The sequence below is a fragment of the Palaemon carinicauda genome, chromosome 4 (genome assembly GCF_036898095.1).
Source record: "Palaemon carinicauda isolate YSFRI2023 chromosome 4, ASM3689809v2, whole genome shotgun sequence".
NCBI classification, from domain to species: domain Eukaryota; kingdom Metazoa; phylum Arthropoda; class Malacostraca; order Decapoda; family Palaemonidae; genus Palaemon; species Palaemon carinicauda.
In genome coordinates, this window is record NC_090728.1 from 29,207,514 (window position 1) to 29,229,999 (window position 22,486).

The following is a 22,486-nucleotide window of genomic DNA, read 5'->3' on the forward strand; positions in this document are numbered from 1 at the left end:
TTTGTTCACGGTTTTGGTGAAGTATTGCTCTGAAATTTAGCCTTCGCTATACAGGAAGCTTTTCCCTTAGCTTAGATAGCTTTTGGATTGATTTTGATTAATGGTATAACGATCTTTGCTTTAATTTGGAAACCCCCCTTGACTGTTCTCTAATTCAAGATGTCCGACCATTCTCAAGCTCCTAGACAAAGACGATGTAGTGTTAGGACTTGTAATAGGCGTCTTCCGAAGGCCTCGGTTGATCCTCACACCGTTTGTTCCGACTGTAGGGGAAAATCCTGTCAGTTGGAAGATCGATGTGAGGAATGTGCCGGGCTTTCGGAATTCGATTTTAATGAATTCCTCAAGTATACGGCTAAGTTAGAGAGGGAGAGAGTTAGGAGGAGTTCTTCTCGCTCTTTGGTTTATTCCTCCCCCCATGATCCTCAACCTTTTCCTTCCCCTGTAGTGGTGACCCCCGAACCTATTACTAGTGCTCAGCCTGATATGTCGGATGTGTTACGTGCCATTCAGGCTTTAGGTGATAAGGTGGAGTCTGTAGTGAGTGACCACAAATTTCTCTTGGCAGATGTCAAGGAACTTAAAGTGAAAAGTGCAGTGGGAAGTGGTAGTGCCAGTGCTGTGCCTAGTGTCAGTGTCAGTGTTGCGCATGAGGATACTTCTGTGCGTGCCAGTCGTCCTCCCAGTCCGGGACCTCTTGCAAGCTCCCAAGCCCAGGGGAGAAGCAATGTCGAAGGGCAAAAGGGTTCGGCAGGCCTTGATCGGCGCACAGTAGTATCCTCAGTGGTTGCAGGCGTATCTTATAGAGATCGTCACTTCCACTCTCAGACGATTGAGCCCTTAATTTCCTCGTCTGCGGAAGAAGTTTCCGGGAGGAAACGCTGGACCCAGGTCTCAAGGCCTCTTAAGCGTAAGGTCCAGACCGAGCGAGTCCAACAGCCCAGGTGTAGCCACTGGGCCAGTTCGGACTCGCCGCAGTCATCTGATGGCTGCACGCCTCCTAAGAGAGGTAAAGCGATGCCTCAACAGGCCTCTGCCCCAACTTCTGTTGATCCCAAGTTGGCTATGCTGCAGACTATGCAGTCGCAGCTTGCGGTGTTGATGCAGGAGTTTCAGGCAGAGAAGGTTAGCACACCTCCTCCTGCGAGCGCTCCTCCACCTCTGCGCAGTCCACCCTGCCAGACGTATGATGTTGAGGTTCCTCAACCTGCCTCCATGCGTGAGCTGCCGCATTGGGAGTTGCCAGATACCAGCGCTGTGCAGCAACCTCCACTTTCCTTGAGGCAGGAGCCTCTTGCTATGCGGCAACCTCCTCAACACTTGAGGCAGGAGCCTTATGCTTTGCAGCAACCTCCTCTACCCTTGAGGCAGGAGCCTCATGCGTTGCGACAACCTCCTCCATCCTCGAGGCAGCAACCTCTTGCGTTGCGGCTACCTCCACCATCCTTGAGGCAGCAACCTCAACTCTTGCGGCAGCCACCTCAACTCTTGAGGCAAGAACCTCAACTCTTGAGGCGAGAACCTCAACTCTCGAGGCAAGCACCTCAACTCTTGAGGCAAGAACCTCAACTCTTGAGGCAAGAACCTCAACTCTTGAGGCAAGAACCTCAACTCTTGAGGCAAGAACCTCAACTCTTGAGGCAAGAGCCTCTCTCTGCGCAGCCACCTCCTCAACCCTTGAGGCAGGCGCAACTCTTGAGGCAGGAACCTCATGCTATGAGGCAGCCACCTCAACGCATGCAGCAACCGCATTCTTCGCAGCATGAGCCTCTTCCCATTCAACATGAACCGCAGACTATGCAGCATGAGCCTCATGCCTTACAGCATTCGCTTCTCACCTCGCTTGCTCCTCAGACCCCCGCAGAACCTCCTTCATCCCAGCCTCATGACTTTGTCATTACCAGCCCTCATCCTCTTCAGCAGAGACTTGATGATGAATCCGCAAGTGCGCATGCACCCGTTCTTCAGGATTCAGCCATTCAGCATACCGCTTTATCGTTACCTCTCGCTTCTCAACCCTCAGGTGATGAGGTTTCTGAGGATGAAGCTGCCCACCTGGATGATCCTTCTTCTGATGTGGAGGAACCCAAATCGTTGCCACCCTCCATTGACTTTCGTAAGGTCCTGACTCTGTTCAGAGAGTTATACCCTGAACACTTTGTTCCTGCTACCCCTCGTTCTCCTCCATCCGAGTTTTCTCTAGGCATGCAGCCTATTAAGTCTGCCTACACTAAGCTTGTCTTCTCTAGATCATCAAAGAGAGCTTTGAGAATTTTAGGGGATTGGTTGCAGTCCAAGCAGCAACTGGGAAGGACGTCTTTTATGTTTCCTCCTCCTAAGCTGACTTCTAAGTCGGGCGTCTGGTATGCCACGGGAGAGGAACCAGGCTTGGGGATCCCTGCCTCTGCCCAGGCTGACTTCTCAAGTTTGGTTGACTCTCCCCGTAGGTCGGCTATGAGACGCTCTAAGGTCTGCTGGACCTTTTCTGATCTGGACCACTTCTTGAAGGGAGTCTTTCGCGCCTTTGAAATTTTTAATTTCCTCGACTGGTGCCTGGGGGCCTCGAGCAAGAAGACTGCCCCTTCTGACAAAGACTCGGCCATGCTGATCATGTCCTGTATGGACAAAGCAATTCGCGATGGTTCTGGCGAACTTGCTTCTATTTTTGTCTCGGGAGTCCTCAAGAAAAGGGAACAACTTTGCTCCTTCCTTTCTACTGGTATCACCTCTTGCCAGAGGTCACAGTTACTGTTTGCTCCTCTCTCCAAGTTCCTGTTTCCTGAGGATCTAATCAAAGAGATGGCTGCGGCTCTTATACAGAAGGATACGCATGACCTCGTGGCCTCTTCAGCACGTAAGGCTAAGGTTGTACCTTCAGTACCGAGAACTTACCGCACCCCAGTGGCTGATACACCTGCTACCAGATTTATTCCGCCCTTTCGTGGCAGAGCCCCCAGCCGAGGAAGTACCCGCCCAGACGGTCACAGGGGCAGGTCCAAGAAAGGTGCCAAGTCCACGAAAAGCAAGCATTGACTCTCCTCCTCTCCAGACAGCTGTAGGAGCCAGACTCAAGACCTTCTGGCAAGCCTGGGAAAGAAGAGGTGCAGACGCTCAGTCTGTCAAGTGGCTAAGGGAGGGTTACAGAATTCCGTTCTGCCGCAATCCCCCTCTGACCACTTCTCCCATCAACCTCTCTCCCAACTACAAGGAAAAGGACAAGAGGCTAGCGTTACATCAAGAGGTGTCGCTCCTGTTACAGAAGGAGGCAGTGGTGATAGTCCGGGATCATCAATCCCCGGGCTTTTACAACCGTCTCTTCCTGGTGGCCAAGAAGACAGGAGGTTGGAGACCGGTGCTGGACGTCAGTGCGCTCAATGCTTATGTCACCAAGCAGACGTTCACTATGGAGACGACGAAGTCGGTCCTAGCAGCGGTCAGGCAGGAGGACTGGATGGTCTCGTTGGATCTGAAAGATGCCTACTTTCACGTTCCCATCCATCCAGACTCCCAACCTTTTCTGAGATTCGTCTTTGGAGAGGTTGTGTACCAATTCCAAGCCCTGTGTTTTGGCCTAAGCACGGCACCTCTGGTGTTTACGCGACTGATGAGGAATATTGCGAAATTCCTTCACTTGGCGGACATCAGAGCCTCCCTTTATTTAGACGACTGGCTTTTAAGAGCCCCCACAAGTCGTCGCTGTCTGGAGAGTCTCAGATGGACTTTGGATTTGACCAAGGAACTGAGTCTATTGGTCAATTTAGAGAAGTCCCAGCTTGTTCCTTCCCAAACCCTCGTTTACCTGGGAATGGAGATTCAGAGTCAAGCTTTTCGGGCTTTTCCGTCGGCCCCAAGAATCAACCAAGCCCTAGAGTGCATCCTGAGCATGCTGAAGAAGAACAGATGCTCGGTGAGACAGTGGATGAGTCTAACAGGGACTCTGTCATCGTTAGCCCTGTTCACCGAGTTAGGGAGACTCCACCTCCGCCCCCTTCAGTACCATCTAGCAGCTCAATGGGACAAGGATATGACGCTCGAGGCGGTCTCTATTCCTGTTACCAAAGAGATGAGGACTACTCTAATGTGGTGGAAGAGCAACATCCTTCTCAAGGAGGGTCTCTCTTTAGCTGTTCAGACCCCCGATCTTCATCTCTACTCGAACGCATCAGACTCGGGCTGGGGCGCAACCTTGGACGGACAGGAATGCTCGGGGACATGGAACAAGGAACAGGAAATGCTTCACATCAATTGCAAGGAGTTGTTGGCAGTACATCTGGCCTTAATGAACTTCAAGTCCCTCCTGCTAAACAAGGTGGTGGAGGTGAACTCCGACAACACCACAGCCTTGGCGTACATCTCCAAGCAGGGAGGGACTCATTCGAGGAAGCTGTTCGAGATAGCAAGGGACCTCCTCATTTGGTCAAGAAGTCGAAAGCTCACGCTGGTAACGAGATTCATTCAGGGCAATATGAATGTCTCGGCAGATCGCCTCAGCAGGAAGGGTCAAGTCATCCCCACAGAATGGACCCTTCACAAGAACGTGTGCAACAGGCTTTGGGCCTTGTGGGGTCAGCCAACGATAGATCTGTTCGCTACCTCGATGACCAAGAGGCTCCCATTGTACTGTTCCCCGATCCCAGACCCGGCAGCAGTTCACGTGGATGCTTTTCTGCTGGATTGGTCCCACCTCGATCTGTATGCATTCCCGCCGTTCAAGATCATCAACAGAGTTCTTCAGAAGTTCGTCTCTCACGAAGGGACACGGCTGACGTTGGTTGCTCCCCTTTGGCCTGCAAGAGAATGGTTCACAGAGGTACTGCAATGGCTGGTCGACGTTCCCAGGACTCTCCCTCTAAGAGTGGACCTTCTACGTCAACCTCACGTAAAGAAGGTACACCCAAGCCTCCACGCTCTTCGTCTGACTGCCTTCAGACTATCGAAAGACTCTCTAGAGCTAGAGGCTTTTCGAAGGAGGCAGCCAGAGCGATTGCCAGAGCAAGGAGGATATCCACTCGCAGAGTCTATCAATCCAAGTGGGAAGTCTTCCGAAGCTGGTGCAGAGCCAATGCAGTTTCCTCTACCAGTACCACTGTAACCCAAGTTGCTGACTTCCTGTTACATCTTAGGAATGTTAGATCTCTTTCGGCTCCTACGATCAAGGGGTACAGAAGTATGTTGGCAGCAGTTTTCCGCCACAGAGGCTTGGATCTTTCCTCCAACAAAGATCTACAGGACATCCTTAGGTCTTTTGAGACCTCTAAAGAACGTCGCTTGTCCACTCCAGGCTGGAATCTAGACGTAGTCCTAAGGTTCCTTATGTCACCTAGATTTGAACCTCTCCAGTCAGCCTCTTTCAAAGACCTTACTCTCAAAACTCTTTTCCTCGTCTGCCTTGCAACAGCCAAAAGAGTTAGTGAGGTTCACGCCTTCAGCAGGAACATAGGTTTCACATCTGAAACAGCTACATGTTCCTTACAGCTCGGTTTTTTGGCAAAAAATGAACTTCCTTCACGTCCTTGGCCTAGATCGTTCGAAATTCCTAGCCTTTCCAACATGGTGGGTAACGAACTAGAGAGAGTTCTTTGCCCTGTCAGAGCTCTAAAGTACTATCTTAAAAGGTCAAAGCCTATACGAGGGCAATCAGAGGCCTTATGGTGTGCCATTAAGAAACCTTCGATGCCTATGTCCAAGAACGCAGTTTCTTATTACATAAGGCTTCTGATTAGAGAAGCTCATTCTCACATGAAGGATGAAGACCTTGCTTTGCTGAAGGTAAGGACACACGAAGTGAGAGCTGTGGCTACTTCAGTGGCCTTCAAACAGAACCGTTCTCTGCAGAGTATTATGGATGCAACCTATTGGAGGAGCAAGTCAGTGTTTGCATCATTCTATCTCAAAGATGTCCAGTCTCTTTACGAGAACTGCTACAACCTGGGACCATTCGTAGCAGCGAGTGCAGTAGTAGGTGAGGGCTCAACCACTACATTCCCTTAATCCCATAACCTTTTTTAACCTTTCTCTTGAATGCTTTTATTGTTGTTTTGGGTTGTTACGGTGGGCTAAGAAGCCTTCCGCATCCTTGTTGATTTGGCGGGTGGTCAATTCTTTCTTGAGAAGCGCCTAGGTTAGAGGTTGTGTTGAGGTCCTTTAGTATGGGTTGCAGCCCTTTATACTTCAGCACCTTAGAGTTATTCAGCCTCCTAAGAGGACCGCTGCGCTCAGTAAGGAAGACGTACTTATTAAAGGCAGAGTAATGGTTCAAGTCGACTTCCTTACCAGGTACTTATAATTTCATTTGTTATTTTGAATAACTGATAATATGAAATACGGGATACTTAGCTTCTTGATTAACATGTACACTGGTTTTCACCCACCTCCCTGGGTGTGAATCAGCTACATGATTATCGGGTAAGATTAATATTGAAAAATGTTATTTTCATTAGTAAAATAAATTTTTGAATATACTTACCCGATAATCATGATTTAATTGACCCACCCTTCCTCCCCATAGAGAACCAGTGGACCGAGGAAAAATTGAGGTGGTGTTGACAAGAAGTACTGCAGTACCTGACCACAGATGGCGCTGGTGAGTACACCCCCCTCTTGTATAGCGATCGCTGGCGTATCACGTCCGTAGATTTCTGTCGGGCAACGGAGTTGACAGCTACATGATTATCGGGTAAGTATATTCAAAAATTTATTTTACTAATGAAAATAACATTATTATACTACTGTATTTTGTATTGCAGTATTTCATATGAAATTACAGTATGAAGATAATTAAATGCATATAAGTGTACATGATTTTTATTTTTTCAATATTAAACTTAGCCGGTGATCATATAAGCTGTCAGCTCTGCTGCCCGACAGAAAAACCTAAGGACAAAATACCCCAGCGATCGCTATACAGGTAGGGGGTGTACATCAACAGCGCCATCTGTCGAGCAGGTACTCAAGTACTCCATGTAAACACAGAACCAATTTTCTCTCTGTCGTGCCACCGGCAAGACCTACTAAATACGCTGTTGCTTACTGGATTGGTTTTCACAGATTTTGGTGAAGTACACATTTCTAGTTATTAGCTTTCGCTTTGCAGAGGTTATCTTCAATACTTCCTTGCATTCTTTTATTGAATTTTGGATTATTTGTTGACGACTTGGATAGATTTTGAATTCCCCTTTGACTAATTCAAGATGGCTGACCCTTCTCAAGTCCCTAAATACAGAAAGTGTAGTGCTAGGGACTGTTCAAGGCGTCTTCCGAAGGCCTCTATCGATCCGCACACCATTTGTTCCAATTGTCGGGGTAAAACCTGTCAATTGGAAGATCGATGTGAGGAATGCGTTGGGCTTTCGGAATTCGATTTTCTCTAATTCCTGAAATATTCACGTAGGCTAGAGAGAGATAGAGTCAGGAGAAGTTCATCTCGCTCCGTTGATTTTTCCTCTCCCCATGCCCCACAACCTATTCCTTCCCCTGTAGTGGTTGCTCCTGATCCCCCTTCTAGCACTCAACAACCTTCGATGGCAGATATGATGCGTGCCATCCAGGCTCTGGGTGAGAGAGTCGAGTCATTGGCGTGTGACCGTAACCAACTCATGGCAGACGTCAAGGAGTTGAAGGGTAAGAGTGCAGTGGGTAGTGACAAAGTGAGTGGTAGTGTTGTGGAAAGTGTTAGTGTTGCGCTTGAGGGTGCGTCTGTTCGTGCCTGTCGTCCTCCCAGTCCGGGACCTCTTGCAAGCTCCCAAGCCCAGGGGAGAAGCAATGTCGTACGACCAAAGGGTTCGACAGGCTTTAATCAGCGGACAGACGTTCCCTCCGTGGTTTCGGACGTATCTTGCCAAGATCGCCCCACCCACAAGAAGACGAGAGAGCCCATTTATTCCTCGTCTGCGGAAGATGTTTCTCGGAAGAAACAATGGACCAAGGTCTCACGACCTCTCAAACGCAAGTCGGTCCCTTCCGCGCAAGTCCAACGGCCCAGTTGTAGCCACTGGGTCAGTTCGGACTCGCTGCAGTCTTCCGATGACTGCACACCTCCTAAGAGAGGCAAAGCGGTACCGCAACAGGCAGTAACACCGTCTGTTGCCGCACCTGCTACTGTAGACCCTAAGTGGTCTTTGCTGCAGACTATGCAGACACAGTTAACATCTTTAATGCAGGACTTTCGTGCGGAGAAGGTTGACGCTGCACCCGTTAGCCTACAACCAACCACGGTTGTGCGTCCAGTTGACGCTGAGGCTACCTTCTCCCGCACTCCAGCTGTGAGAGTCCCGCCACCCATGCGCAGTGTACCCTGCCAGCCGCATGTTGACGTTCAGCGACGCACGGAACCCTCCGTTGACGTTCGCGAGTTACAACAACAACCTAAGTTGTTTTGTTTTGACGCGGTGCGTCAACCTCTGCAACCCACTGTGGTTACCACTACTCGCCCACAGCAGACTAGACAGTCAGGAGTAGACGCTTTGCGCCCCCGCGCAGCTATGGTTGTTGCCAGCTCACAGACTGGCCAACAGTTCCATGACGTTGCGTCCAGTGCAGTCACGCATGCACCCGTGCTGCCGGACTCAGCTGACCAGCCAATTCCTACTCCTTTGCCGCTTCCTCCTCAGCATTCAGATGATGGACTCTCTGATGATGACGACGCTGCACACCTTGACGACCCGCACACGGACATCGACGAACCCAAGACCTCGCCTCCCTCCTTGGAATTTAGGAAAGTTCTTGCACTGTTCAAGGATATGTATCCTGATCAGTTTGTTTCTGCAGCCCCACGCTCTCCTCCATCTGAGTTCGCTTTAGGCACGCAGTCATCCGCGCCTGCCTTTACGAAGCTCGTCCTCGCCCGCTCGTCCAAGAGAGCTTTAAGATTGTTGGGAGATTGGATGCAGTCCAAAAAGCACCTTGGGAAGACAGCATTCTTGTTTCCCCCTGCGAAACTCGCTTCCAGATCGAGCGTCTGGTATCCCACGGGAGAAGTTCTCGGCTTGGGAGTTCCTGCCTCTGCCCAGGGCGACTTCTCAAGTCTAGTAGACTCTCCCCGCAGGCTGGCCATGAGACGCTCCAAGATTTGTTGGACTCCTTCAGATTTAGACCATCTGATGAAAGGAGTGTTCAGAGCCTTCGAAGTGTTTAACTTTTTGGATTGGTGTTTGGGAGCGTTGAGCAGGAAGACCTCCCCTTCTGACAAGGAAACTTCCATGCTCATTATGTCCTGCATGGACAAGGCCATACGGGACGGTTCCAGTGAGCTTGCGGCTTCGTTCGTTTCCGGGGTCCTCAAGAAACGGGAAAACCTTTGCTCCTTCTTGTCAGCTGGAGTAACACAATGTCAGAGATCGGAGCTTATGTTTGCTCCTCTCTCGAAGTGCCTTTTCCCAGAGGAGTTGATCAAGGAGATTGCTGCCTCCTTGATTCAAAAAGACACGCATGACCTGGTTGCGTCATCTGCCCGCAAAGCCACCCCTTTGCCTACCGTGTCTAGACCCAGGATGGATACTCCAGCGTCAAGATTTATTCCGCCCTTTCGTGGCAGAGCCTCCAGCAGAGGAGGTGCTCGTGCCGAAGGGAAACGTGGGAGTAAGAAGAAAGGTACCAAGTCCTTTAGAGGCAGAGTCTGACTGCCACCTTCTTCAGACAGCAGTGGGAGCCAGACTCAAGAACTACTGGCAGTCCTGGGAGAACAGGGGCGCAGATGCACAATCTGTGAAGTTGCTCAGAGAAGGGTACAAGATCCCATTCTTGCGCAAGCCCCCTCTAGCAACGACTCCCATCGACCTCTCTCCCAGGTACAGAGAGGAGGACAAGAGACTAGCTTTGAAGCAAGAGGTGTCTCTCTTACTAGAAAAGGGAGCGGTAGTCAAAGTCCGGGACCATCAATCCCCGGGCTTCTACAACCGTCTCTTCTTAGTGGTAAAGAAGACAGGAGGGTGGAGACCGGTGCTAGACGTCAGTGCTCTGAATGTCTTTGTCACAAAGCAGACGTTCGCCATGGAGACGACAAAGTCTGTTCTAGCAGCGGTCAGGAAGGAAGACTGGATGGTCTCTTTAGACCTCAAGGACGCTTACTTTCACGTCCCCATCCACCCAGATTCCCAACCTTTTCTAAGGTTCGTTTACGGGAAGGTTGTCTACCAATTTCAAGCCCTGTGCTTTGGCCTAAGCACGGCGCCTCTTGTCTTTACGAAACTGATGAGGAATATTGCCAAATTCCTGCATTTAGCAGACATCAGAGCCTCCCTCTATTTGGACGACTGGCTTCTAAGAGCTTCGTCCAGTCGTCGCTGTCTGGAGAATCTAAAGTGGACTCTAGATCTGACCAAGGAATTGGGTCTCCTGGTCAATATGGAAAAGTCCCAACTGGTCCCATCCCAAACTATAGTGTACCTAGGGATGGAGATTCACAGTCAAGCTTTTCGGGCTTTTCCGTTGGCCCCCAGAATAAGTCAAGCCCAAGGATGCATCCAGAACATGCTAAAGAAGGACCGATGTTCAGTCAGACAGTGGATGAGTCTGATAGGGACGCTTTCATCACTGGACCAGTTCATTGCGTTAGGGAGACTGCACCTCCGTCCCCTTCAATTTCACCTAGCTGTTCACTGGAGAAAGGACAAGACGCTAGAAGCGGTCTCGATCCCCATTTCCGAGAAGATGAAGTCATCACTGACTTGGTGGAAGGACAACATCAACCTCAGAGAGGGTCTGCCCCTGGCTGTTCAGACCCCCAACCACGTTCTCTTCTCGGACGCATCGGACACGGGCTGGGGTGCAACATTAGACGGTCGGGAATGCTCGGGCACTTGGAACTCGGAGCAAAGAACGTTACATATCAACTGCAAGGAGCTACTGGCAGTTCATCTAGCCTTGAAAAGCTTCAAGTCCCTCCTTCTAGGCAAGGTGGTGGAGGTGAACTCCGACAACACCACGGCCTTGGCGTACATCTCCAAGCAAGGAGGGACCCATTCTATGACGTTGTACGAGATCGCAAGGGACCTCCTCACCTGGTCAAGAGATCTAAACCTGTCTCTAGTAACGAGGTTCATTCAAGGCAACATGAATGTCATGGCGGACCGCCTCAGTCGGAAGGGTCAAATCATCCCAACAGAATGGACCCTTCACAAGAATGTGTGCAAGAGACTATGGGCCACATGGGGCCAACCTACCATAGATCTCTTTGCAACCTCGATGACCAAGAGGCTCCCAAATTATTGCTCGCCAATACCGGACCCAGCAGCAGTTCATATAGATGCTTTTCTACTGGATTGGTCCCATCTAGACCTTTATGCATTCCCCCCGTTCAAGATTGTCAACAAGGTACTGCAGAAGTTCGCCTCTCACGAAGGGACAAGGTTGACGTTGGTTGCTCCCCTCTGGCCCGCGAGAGAATGGTTCACCGAGGTACTGCAATGGCTGGTGGACGTTCCCAGAACTCTTCCTGTAAGAGTGGACCTTCTACGTCAGCCACACGTAAAGAAGGTACACCCAAGCCTCCACGCTCTTCGTCTGACTGCCTTCAGACTATCGAAAGACTCTCGAGAGCTAGAGGCTTTTCGAAGGAGGCAGCCAGGGCGATTGCTAGAGCAAGGAGGACATCCACTCTTAGAGTCTACCAGTCGAAGTGGGAAGTCTTCCGAAGCTGGTGCAAGTCGGTATCAGTATCCTCAACCAGTACCTCTGTAACTCAAATAGCTGACTTCCTTTTATACCTGAGGAAGGAAAGATCTCTTTCAGCTCCCACGATCAAGGGTTACAGAAGCATGTTGGCAGCAGTCTTCCGTCACAGAGGCTTAGATCTTTCCAACAACAAAGATCTACAGGACCTCCTTAAGTCTTTTGAGACCTCGAAGGAGCGTCGTTTGGCCACACCAGGTTGGAATTTAGACGTGGTACTAAGATTCCTTATGTCAGAAAGGTTCGAGCCACTACAATCAGCCCCCTTTAAAGATCTCACTTTAAAGACTCTTTTCCTCGTCTGCTTAGCAACAGCTAAAAGAGTCAGTGAGATACACGCCTTCAGCAGGAACATCGGATTTTCATCTGAAACGGCTACATGTTCTTTACAGCTTGGTTTTCTAGCCAAAAACGAACTACCTTCTCGTCCTTGGCCGAAATCGTTCGATATTCCAAGCCTTTCTAATTTGGTTGGAAATGAACTAGAAAGAGTCTTATGCCCTGTTAGAGCTCTTAAGTTCTATTTAAGACGAACTAAACCTTTTCGAGGACAGTCAGAAGCTTTATGGTGTGCTATTAAGAAACCTTCTTTACCTATGTCAAAGAATGCAGTTTCCTATTATATCAGACTGTTGATACGAGAAGCTCATTCCCATCTGAATGAGGAAGACCATGCTTTGCTGAAGGTAAGGACACATGAAGTTAAAGCTGTCGCAACTTCAGTGGCCTTCAAACAAAACAGATCTCTGCAGAGTATAATGGACGCAACCTATTGGAGAAGCAAGTCAGTGTTCGCGTCTTTTTATCTTAAAGATGTCCAGTCTCTTTACGAGAACAGCTACACCCTGGGACCATTCGTAGCAGCGAGTGCAGTAGTGGGTGAGGGCTCAACCACTACATTCCCCTAATTCCATAACCTTTTTTAATCTTTCTCTTGAAATGTTTTTTATTGTTGTTTTTGGGTTGTCCGGAAGGCTAAGAAGCCTTTCGCATCCTGGTTGATTTGGCGGGTGGTCAAATTCTTTTCTTGAGAAGCGCCTAGATTAGAGGTTTTGATGAGGTCCTTTTTGTATGGGTTGCAACCCTTGATACTTCAGCTCCTAGGAGTCGCTCAGCATCCTATGAGGATCGCGAGGCTCAGTAAGGAAGACGTACTTAAAAAGGCAGAGTAATTGTTCAAGTCGACTTCCTTACCAGGTACTTATTTATTTTATGTTTGTTATTTTGAATAACTGCTAAAATTAAATACAAAATACTTAGCTCATAATAATGTAAACATGTAATGCTGGTCTCTACCTACCCCCCTGGGTGTGAATCAGCTTATATGATCACCGGCTAAGTTTAATATTGAAAAATGTTATTTTTATTAATAAAATAAATTTTTGAATATACTTACCCGGTGATCATATATTAAAGGACCCTCCCTTCCTCCCCAATAGAGACCCAGTGGACCGAGGAGAAAATTGGTTCTGTGTTTACATGGAGTACTTGAGTACCTGCTCGACAGATGGCGCTGTTGATGTACACCCCCTACCTGTATAGCGATCGCTGGCGTATTTTGTCCTTAGGTTTTTCTGTCGGGCAGCAGAGCTGACAGCTCATATGATCACCGGGTAAGTATATTCAAAAATTTATTTTATTAATAAAAATAACATTTTAACACATTTAGAGAGAAAACTTTGTTAGAAGAGATTTAACTCGTTATTTACTATACAGTATGTCCTCGCATTAAAACGGAATTCTGTTCATACAACATGGGTTTTGATGCAAGTCAGAACACACTTTAATACTGAACATTATTGTATGTAAGCACCAAAGTTTTCACCTTTGCTATTACTGTTGCAAAGTCTTAATCTAGGACTTATTAGTACACATTATGACATGAAAACATAACTAGGACTAAATAACGGATTTTGAGCGAAGCGAAAAATCTATTTTTGGGTGAGATAGCCATGGCGTCCTGATGGAAGGTTCCTGTTTGGTAGCTTCCTTGGGTATAAGACTACTAAGATATTCCCAGAGAATTTAACCACAGGTTATCACAGAATTCTAACTTCTGGAGCGAGTATCTCAAAGGTTTCCCTTTAAGACATCGTAATACAACAGGGGACACGCATGTCTGAACGTGCCACATAGCTATCTCCACCCCGAACAGAGTTAATGCTTCGGTGTGAAAGGGCTGAGAATAGCTGGGAGCCGTTCCACAGCTAATCTCACTCGTGGCTACTACTGATACTCGAGACGTAAACAAACGGACGCCATTGCTCTAATGACGTCACGCGCGTCTTTATCCTGGCGCCAGTTGCTGCCCATCACCATGATACAATTGTGTAGGGTGGGAACAAACTGAACGAAGTAGTAGGGAGGGTCCATCAGGACGCCATGGCTATCTCACCCAAAAATAGATTTTTCGCTTCGCTCAAAATCCGTTTTTTGGGCTCAAGCCATGGCGTCCTGATGGAAGAGTACCAGAGAATCAATGTATCGTGGTAGATTTTCCCCCAGAGTTAAGTGCCTAGGCATTGACAAAACAGCAAAGTAATCTTAGGTAAGAACCATAGGAACGAAGTATCCTGCCCCCCATTGGTAGGAAGTTCCCATGGGCTATGCCGACGTCAAAGTGGTATTGAAGGGCTATTCATCTTGACAGAAGAACTTTTAAGAACTTAGAGATGAAGCAGAATGTTTGATATTTGTATAGGAACATTCTGAAGTAGGCCAGTGGTGGTTGGGCACTGTGTGTAGAGTTCATCTCCTGATTATCAGAAGTAAGTATTCGTGTAGGAACCTTACTGAGACAAGGTGAATATAATTTAGGATTAGACATCTTAAATTCTTCATGACCATAGGAAAGGAGGAATAAATAAAACTATGACAGTATGTATTTCATAGTAAGTAGGAGCTGAAAGAGACGCATAAGTAATAAAATAGAAATTTTATTTCACAATGCAGAAATTAAATAATTTACAGCAAAAGTAAAGTTCATTTACAGTAATAATAATGTACATAGAAATAAAGGCTTGCTCTTGAGTCTGAAAAGGAATTTCAGGATTAGTAGGTACTCGTTCTCGAGGAACGCAAGTCTTTAAACAACACATCATGCTCAAGGCATGCGGCACTTGTGTGACACTATGACATTTCACCTGGGATAAGAACAGTTATAAAAGCACTAAGTGTTTTTAGACATCACTATGAATCACTCGAGGGTCAACATAGGCACCCGAAGAGTTAGAGTCCCAAGTAACTCACTGTTCTACGCAGAGTTAGGTGCAGGTTTCATAACACTACCTGCGGCTACCACAAAATGTTTGATTTCGTGCACTTGTTTCGCATAATGTTTAAAGAAAACTCGCGAGGACTTCCAGCCCGTAAAGTTTTTAAGGCTCTCAAAGTCCATGCTCTGAAAGAAGTTCAGAGAAGATGCCACTTTTCTAGGATCATGACCAGCGGGTGTACTGTTCGGATCCGCTCTGCGAATGAAGTAGGTGATTTTCGCTCTTAATTGTTTCAGTGACAGGTCGCTGCCCGATGTTTCTCCTTTGAAGAGTTGGCCTCCACCAAAGTTCGAAGTTCTGCGAAGATAGACCTTGAGACTCTCTACTGGACATAGAGAGACATCCTCCTTCAGGGGGCATATTCTCCAAGGGCCCCATCTTTTGGTGGGTAATTCATTTTTGGCGAGAAACGTCGGATCAGGGGAGAGGGTCACTTCTCCTGAATCAGCAAACAGGATGTGTCCCTCTTCTCTTGATAATGCCACTATTTCGCTGACTCGAGCTCCCGAGGCGAGAGCAAATAAAAATATAACTTTCTGAGTCAGATCCTTGAGGGGGCATGAATCATTGTCCAAGTTGGAGGCGAAATGGAGCACCTTGTCTAGTGACCAGGAGATCGGTTTCGGAGGGGGTGCTGGGCGTAGGCGAGCACATGCTTTCGGCAATTTGTTAAAGATGTCGCTGGACAGATCAATTTGGAAAGCATATAGAATTGGTCTAGTCAAAGCCGATTTGCAGGTTGAAATCGTATTGGCTGCTAATCCTTGTCCATGAAGGTGAATGAAGAAGGACATACAGAAATCAATGGTGATTTCTTTAGGATTTTTTGCTTTAACAAAGGAGACCCATTTCCTCCAGGATGATTCATATTGCCGTCTCGTGGATTCGGTCTTGTATTCCTCTAGGAAGTCTAGACTTTTCTTCGAGATCCCAAACCTCTTCTTTGCGGCAAGGGAGAGAAAATCATGAGATGAAGGTCCTTGATTTTCGATGATGAAGCGAAGACAGTCGACTTCTGTACTTGTTGAGAGAGAACTGGGCCCGGGAGAGGGATCAGCTTGGGCTGCAGCTCCAGGACCAGGGGGGTACCAGTTGCTCCGGGGCCACTTGGGAGCCACTAGGGCCGCTGTCCCTTTGAAGGTTCTCAATTTGGAGAGGACTTTCAACAGAAGGTTGGTGGGAGGGAACAGGTATATCTTCGACCATCTGTTCCAGTCCAGTGACATGGCGTCCACCGCTTCTGCTTTGGGGTCCTCGTACGGGGCTACGTACAGAGGAAGTTGATTGTTGTCGCTCGTTGCAAAGAGATCTATCTGAAGTTCTGGGACTTGATGAGAGATGAAGGAGAATGATCTTGCGTCTAGAGACCATTCCGACTCTATCGGGTTTGTCCGAGATAGAGCATCCGCTGTCACGTTGCGGAATCCTTGTAGGTGAACTGCAGACAGGTGCCACTTCTTCTTCTCCGCCAGACGGAAGATTGGGAGAAGCACCTGATTTATCTGGGGCGATCTTGAGCCTTGGCGATTGAGACAACGAACTACCACCGAGTTGTCTAGGGTTAGACGGATGTGGATCGAGGGCGGCGGGGATAGCTTCTTCAGAGTAAGAAGGACCGCCATGGCCTCCAAGATGTTTATGTGGAACGTCTTGAATAGTGGAGACCAGGTCCCTTGAGCTTGTTTCAGGTGGGAGTGACCTCCCCAGCCCTCCAGTGAGGCATCCGTGTGGATGTTGAGTGATGGAGGAGGGTGTTGGAGAGGAATGGACCTTTTCAGGGCCATTGCTTCCGACCACGGCTTTAGGAGGCATCGAAGTCTGTTTGGAAGCCGTCTCTTGAGGTCTCTTCGAGCGATGGATGCCGATCGTCTCCAAACTCCCGCGGCATCCTTTAGCTGTGCACGAAGCACTGGGTTTGTCACTGAGGCGAATTGTAGAGAGCCTAGAACTCGTTCCTGCTGTCGTCTTGAAATGCGTTTGGATTTCAGTAGTCGCTTGACAGACCCTGCTATTTCCTTCCTTTTCTTCTGGGGGATGGAAAGGCGGTGTGACTGAAGATTCCAGTGGATTCCCAGCCACTGAAACTTCTGAGCCGGAGAGAGGCGAGATTTCTTCTCGTTGATCTTGAATCCCAGGTGTTCTAGGTACTGGGTAACTTCGTCGCAAGACTTTGTACACTCTTCGGGCGATGGAGCCCAGACTAGCCAGTCGTCGAGGTAGGCCATCACCTGGACGTTTCTTAGGCGGAGCTGTTGTACTATGGCATCCGCCAGCTTTGTGAAGATCCGAGGGGCCACATTGAGGCCGAATGGCATGGCCCGGAAGGCGTAGCTTTTTCTTTGGAGTCGAAATCCTAGGTAGGAGGAAGCGTGATGGTTCATTGGAATGTGCCAATAGGCATCCGCCAGGTCTATAGAGACCGTGTAGGAACCTTGAGGCAGAAGGGTCCTTATTTGTTGAAGCGTCAGCATCTTGAATTTGTTGTTCTCTATGAACTTGTTGAGGGGGGATAAGTCCAGAATGACTCTGAGCTTGTCTGAGTCCTTCTTGGGAACGCAAAACAGTCTCCCTTGGAACCTGGTGGACTTTACCTTCCTTATCACCTTCTTGTTCAAGAGGTCTAGAACATATTCTTCCAGAATGGGGGTCGATTGTTGAAAGAACCGCTGGAAGATTGGGGGTGGTTGCACCCAACTCCAGCCTAGACCGTTCTTGATGATGCTGTGTGCCCAAGGATCGAAGGTCCAACGATCCTGGAATTGGCGGAGTCTTCCTCCCACCGGAAGCACTTCATTGCTTCTGGTGTCCCGAGGACTTGTTGCCTCGGCCGCTAGCTCCCTTTCCTCCTCTACCTCTGGAGGGACGACGAGAGGCATCTCTGCTTGCACCCCTGGACGAGCCTCTACCTCTGGCATGAAAGGTAGTGGATGGCTGCTCAAAGGCAGGGGTGAAGACCGGTGACTGTGACAACACCGGTTGGGGGACCAATTGAAAGGTCTGTTGTGGTTGGGCAACCACTTGGGAGGTAGCGGGTCCCGGAAACTGACGTCGTTGTTGACGTTGCTGGGGTTTTGGCTTCTGAGGTTTCCTCTTAGGCTGAGGTCCATCGTCCTGAGAGGTTTTCCTTTTTCTGGACATGCCCCACTTGTGGAGAAGGTTCCTATTCTCCGTGGCGGCTCTGTCAGTTATTTCCTTGACAAGGTCAGAAGGAAACAGGTGCTTTCCCCAGATGTTGGAGGAAATCAGCCTCCGGGGTTCGTGTTTCACGGTGGCACCGACAAACACGAATTCACGACAGGCTCTACGAGCCTTTATGAAATGGTACAAGTCCTTCATTACTGTGAGTAAGTGGGATTTGGCTAGTACCATGTAGTGATCAGGTACTCCTGTGTCACAGGCCATAACTTCAAGTTGGACTTGATGAGAAAGCGATGCCGCAAGCCTCTCCTTCGTGTCTTGTTCCCGGCGAAGGAGGTGATCATTGAGCTTAGGGAGGTCTTCATTAAACTGACGTCCGGCGACGTCAGGATCGAGCCTACCCACGACGAAAGTATGTTGAACATCTTTCCATTGTCTAGTGTCAGGGGGTGTCACGATGGAGAAGGGTCTGCACTCCTCCAGTGCAGGGCAGGGTTTTCCTTCTTCCGCCGCTTTAAGGCATGCAGCCAAGGCCTTTTCCAAAAAAGGAAGAATCGCAGTGTCAGGTGCGACATATGTAGGATGCTTCTTGCTCAAGGCAGGAAGCTTAGAGCAGGTAAAGCCCCTGCTCTTAAATGCGGAGGCTAGCATAGCCTGGGCCTTTGCGAGATCGAACACTATTTCTTCTTTAGGTTCGGTCTCCTCCTTCGAGGCAGGTTCGGAACGAAGCCGGACGTAACAGTCCGGGTAGGCCTCGAAGCTTGGGAAGAACTCCACATCTTCCAACGGGACCGTGCCGATCTTGTCACTAACAAAGATCCTGCCGGTCGCAATAACCATATGCTCTGCATACCTCCACGGGTTGGCATGAGAGCAAGCTGGGAGATCCTTGACCGAGATCTTCTTCGGGTCTCTGGATCCAATCATAGACCTGATGGACTCCTGGTTCTCCTTCAGTCTGTCGTCCATGACAGCTCTAATCAGTCGGATCAGTTCTTGGGTAGAAGAGGAAGGATCCGGGGTCGAGGAGGTAGACGGAATGGACATTTCCGTCGGTGTAGGAGTAGGCGGAGGGATGGACGAGGGAGTAGCTCCAATCTCCGACTCGGTGTATTCCACCTTGTCTTCGTCCTCTTCGGCTCCTTGAGCCATAAGCGTCTTCTCCGTGTCTTCCGAGACGTCAGAGATCTGTTCATCATCCTCGGAATCTAAACGACACTCGTGCATGGACTGAGCCATGACCACATCAGGTTCCACCGTAATTTGGACAGTGGGGATTGCTTCTTTTGGAACCACTGAGTCAGGGGAGGCCTTAGGGAACAACAGGGACCTCAGTTCTTCGGTGGCCAGGTACGGTCCAGTAGCATTTCTCTGAAAACCACGCACCCACTTGCGCAGTTTTTCACGAGCAATGTCTCTAACCTCCGCTGAGGGAGGGTTATGGAAGGCCTCAACTAGGTAGGCCTGGCAGACCGTACATTCCAGTGGATTCCAGAACTTCCAATCCCCTTTCTTGTCTGCGCAAGGGGCGTGAGTCCTGCACGCCGTATGTCCGTAAAACTGCGAGCGTTTCACAGCACAGTAGGCGAAGTCACACTTCATCTGCTCCTCCTGTGGAAGAAAGAGAAAATGAGTATGGGGGAGTCATAGGAATGGCTCTTAAACTAAGTTAATATTAATCATTAATTTTAACTTAAAGAAGGTGTGATGCATAGAGAATGAAACAGTAAAGGAGAACACGCTCCATGCATCTCGCCCGGCTGGTTACCATAGGCTTGGTCCTGGGAAAATCCAAATGACCGAGATCATTGGATATAGTTTCCTAGGATTCCCATTATATTGGAACTCCATGGAAAGCCAAGGACAAGGTTGGGATCGAATTCATTCGGTTCCCAGTTAAGAGCCAGAAGGCCTCATTAAGGGTAACTGCTTCTGGCAACCAGCCGCGCTAAGATGCACATAGCATGCTGGAAATAGAAGAATGCAAAGAGACAGCATGATCACTAATAGAGCAGTACTAGGTACTGATCTTAAAAGCAAAGCAGCTTATCTATTTGCAATGTAGGGCTATCTTAGTCTTATGATAGCTACAGAGAGGGGGTGCAAGTATTCTTGACGCCTCCGGGGCATCCGGCAAGCCGCCGGCACGCCGGAGCTCGCTCCAGCGTAGATTCTGGCACTAGAACAGACAATTTTCAAAGTCAGTTAGATACCAGGATGGCGGCCGCCGGCACAACGGCGGCACGCCGGCAGGGAGCGGAGGCTCCGGCAGCCGGAGGATGCCGGATTGGTGACTGGGGTAAGGATGGTACAGGTAGTATCGGGTTGCCGGCAGTATATGCCGGCACTCCGGAGATCGACCGGCAAGCGGACGATTAGATAGGAGTAGGAGAGCCGCCGGTAGTAGCCGGCGGCAGCCGGCAGTCCCTCGGTACACGGGGGCTGGCGGCAAGGGTAGGGAAGTCACCAAGAGGGAGGCAGGTATTGCCGACAGTAGAGGCGGCAAGAGACCGGCACCCGGATAGATAGAGAGACAGGGGGAGGGGGGAAAGGATGCAGGAAGTACCGTCAGGGTTCCAGACATCCCTCCCCCTCCCTGAGGGGGTGTACCCATGATAGAGACAGGCTCTAGCATCCATAAGCAGGGGTCACTAGGGACCCGGAGCAGGTAGCCCAAGGGAGGACTAGGGAACACCCAAGAGGGGGGGAGACTCCCCTATGCAGAGCTACACTAGTAACTAACCTTATAGGACACTATGAAGGTATATGTACCAGAGCGGACAGCACAGGGAAGCTCGGGTAGCCCTACTCATCCACCCTAAGGAGGATTTGTAGGACAGGGGACAGATGAGTATAAACTAACCTAAGCATAGGCTAGGCTATACAAGAGATAGGTGGGGAGGGAGAAGAGAGAGGTCTTCCCAGGAAGGGTTTCTGTACCAGAGCGGCCACAAAGGGAAGGGAGGACACTCCCTAACCTAAGATAAGGCTGATCGGCTAAAACGGTGCAAGAGTACAGTTTCAGCATGGAACAGAGAAACCTTCCTAACCCGACCTAGATCAGGGCTAAAAGTCCTGAACTAGGCAAGGAAGAAGACGTATCGCTATCGCAGGAAAGTCATAGACTATCCTAGCCATAGAGGTAGGCTAGCCTAACCTCACTCTCAGACGCAATCCTAAAGGGGGTTCATTCCTTTAGGGAGGACTGAGAGGCGATATAAATACTCTATTAGACAATTAATCCCTTTACTCAGAAAAGGGATCAAGGCTAAATAGAGGGAGTGCCAAGGCAGGGGATGAAGGAAGCATATAGGGGTCCTAAGGTTAGGTTAGGCTAGAAAGAATCACTGACTAGCCTATCCCCTATATGGTTCCTGAAGGCGAAAACATTTGCATCACTAGTCAAAAGTATTGTAAAATAATAATGCCACTATCTTCATAACTTAGTCTAGGATCACTAATAAATCATGCATGAACACTTGTATGTAGGCTCCTGGCCTGGGGGCTATAGTAGCCGACTGGTATGAGGTCAATCGATGACCGATAAAAAGCGTCTAAACACGATATAAAAGTTCCTAGCTATGAAGACTAAATAAACTAATGTATTCGATTAGTATATAATGCCGGAAGCGTTGTTGTGGCTAACTAAATAAGACATGCAAAACAACAACGACGCCATAAAATGGCGGGTCCGGTAGAGGCACAGCTCTGCCACAAAACATCAATTATTTCGCGAAATAATATTTACTTTACGGCCAGAGCTTAATTAAACAATACTGGAACCTTGTACTCAACTTTCCAGAAGAAGGCGAGGCTGAAGGTAACGACATAGCGAAGATGCAAAGCGATAAAGTTAACACAAGGGAAAATCCGTCTAAGTAGGGCAGCTACTAAACAAAGGATAAAGACGCGCGTGACGTCATTAGAGCAATGGCGTCCGTTTGTTTACGTCTCGAGTATCAGTAGTAGCCACGAGTGAGATTAGCTGTGGAACGGCTCCCAGCTATTCTCAGCCCTTTCACACCGAAGCATTAACTCTGTTCGGGGTGGAGATAGCTATGTGGCACGTTCAGACATGCGTGTCCCCTGTTGTATTACGATGTCTTAAAGGGAAACCTTTGAGATACTCGCTCCAGAAGTTAGAATTCTGTGATAACCTGTGGTTAAATTCTCTGGGAATATCTTAGTAGTCTTATACCCAAGGAAGCTACCAAACAGGAACCTTCCATCAGGACGCCATGGCTTGAGCCCAAAAAAAACGTTATGAGAACAAAGATATACAAGGATAAAATGAAACTGTAACAAAAAATAATACAATTCCTTTATGTTAGTTGCATTGTATTCACAAAACACTAAAGTCAAAATAACTGTAACCTGAGGACGTACTATATGATTTTCAAAGTAAC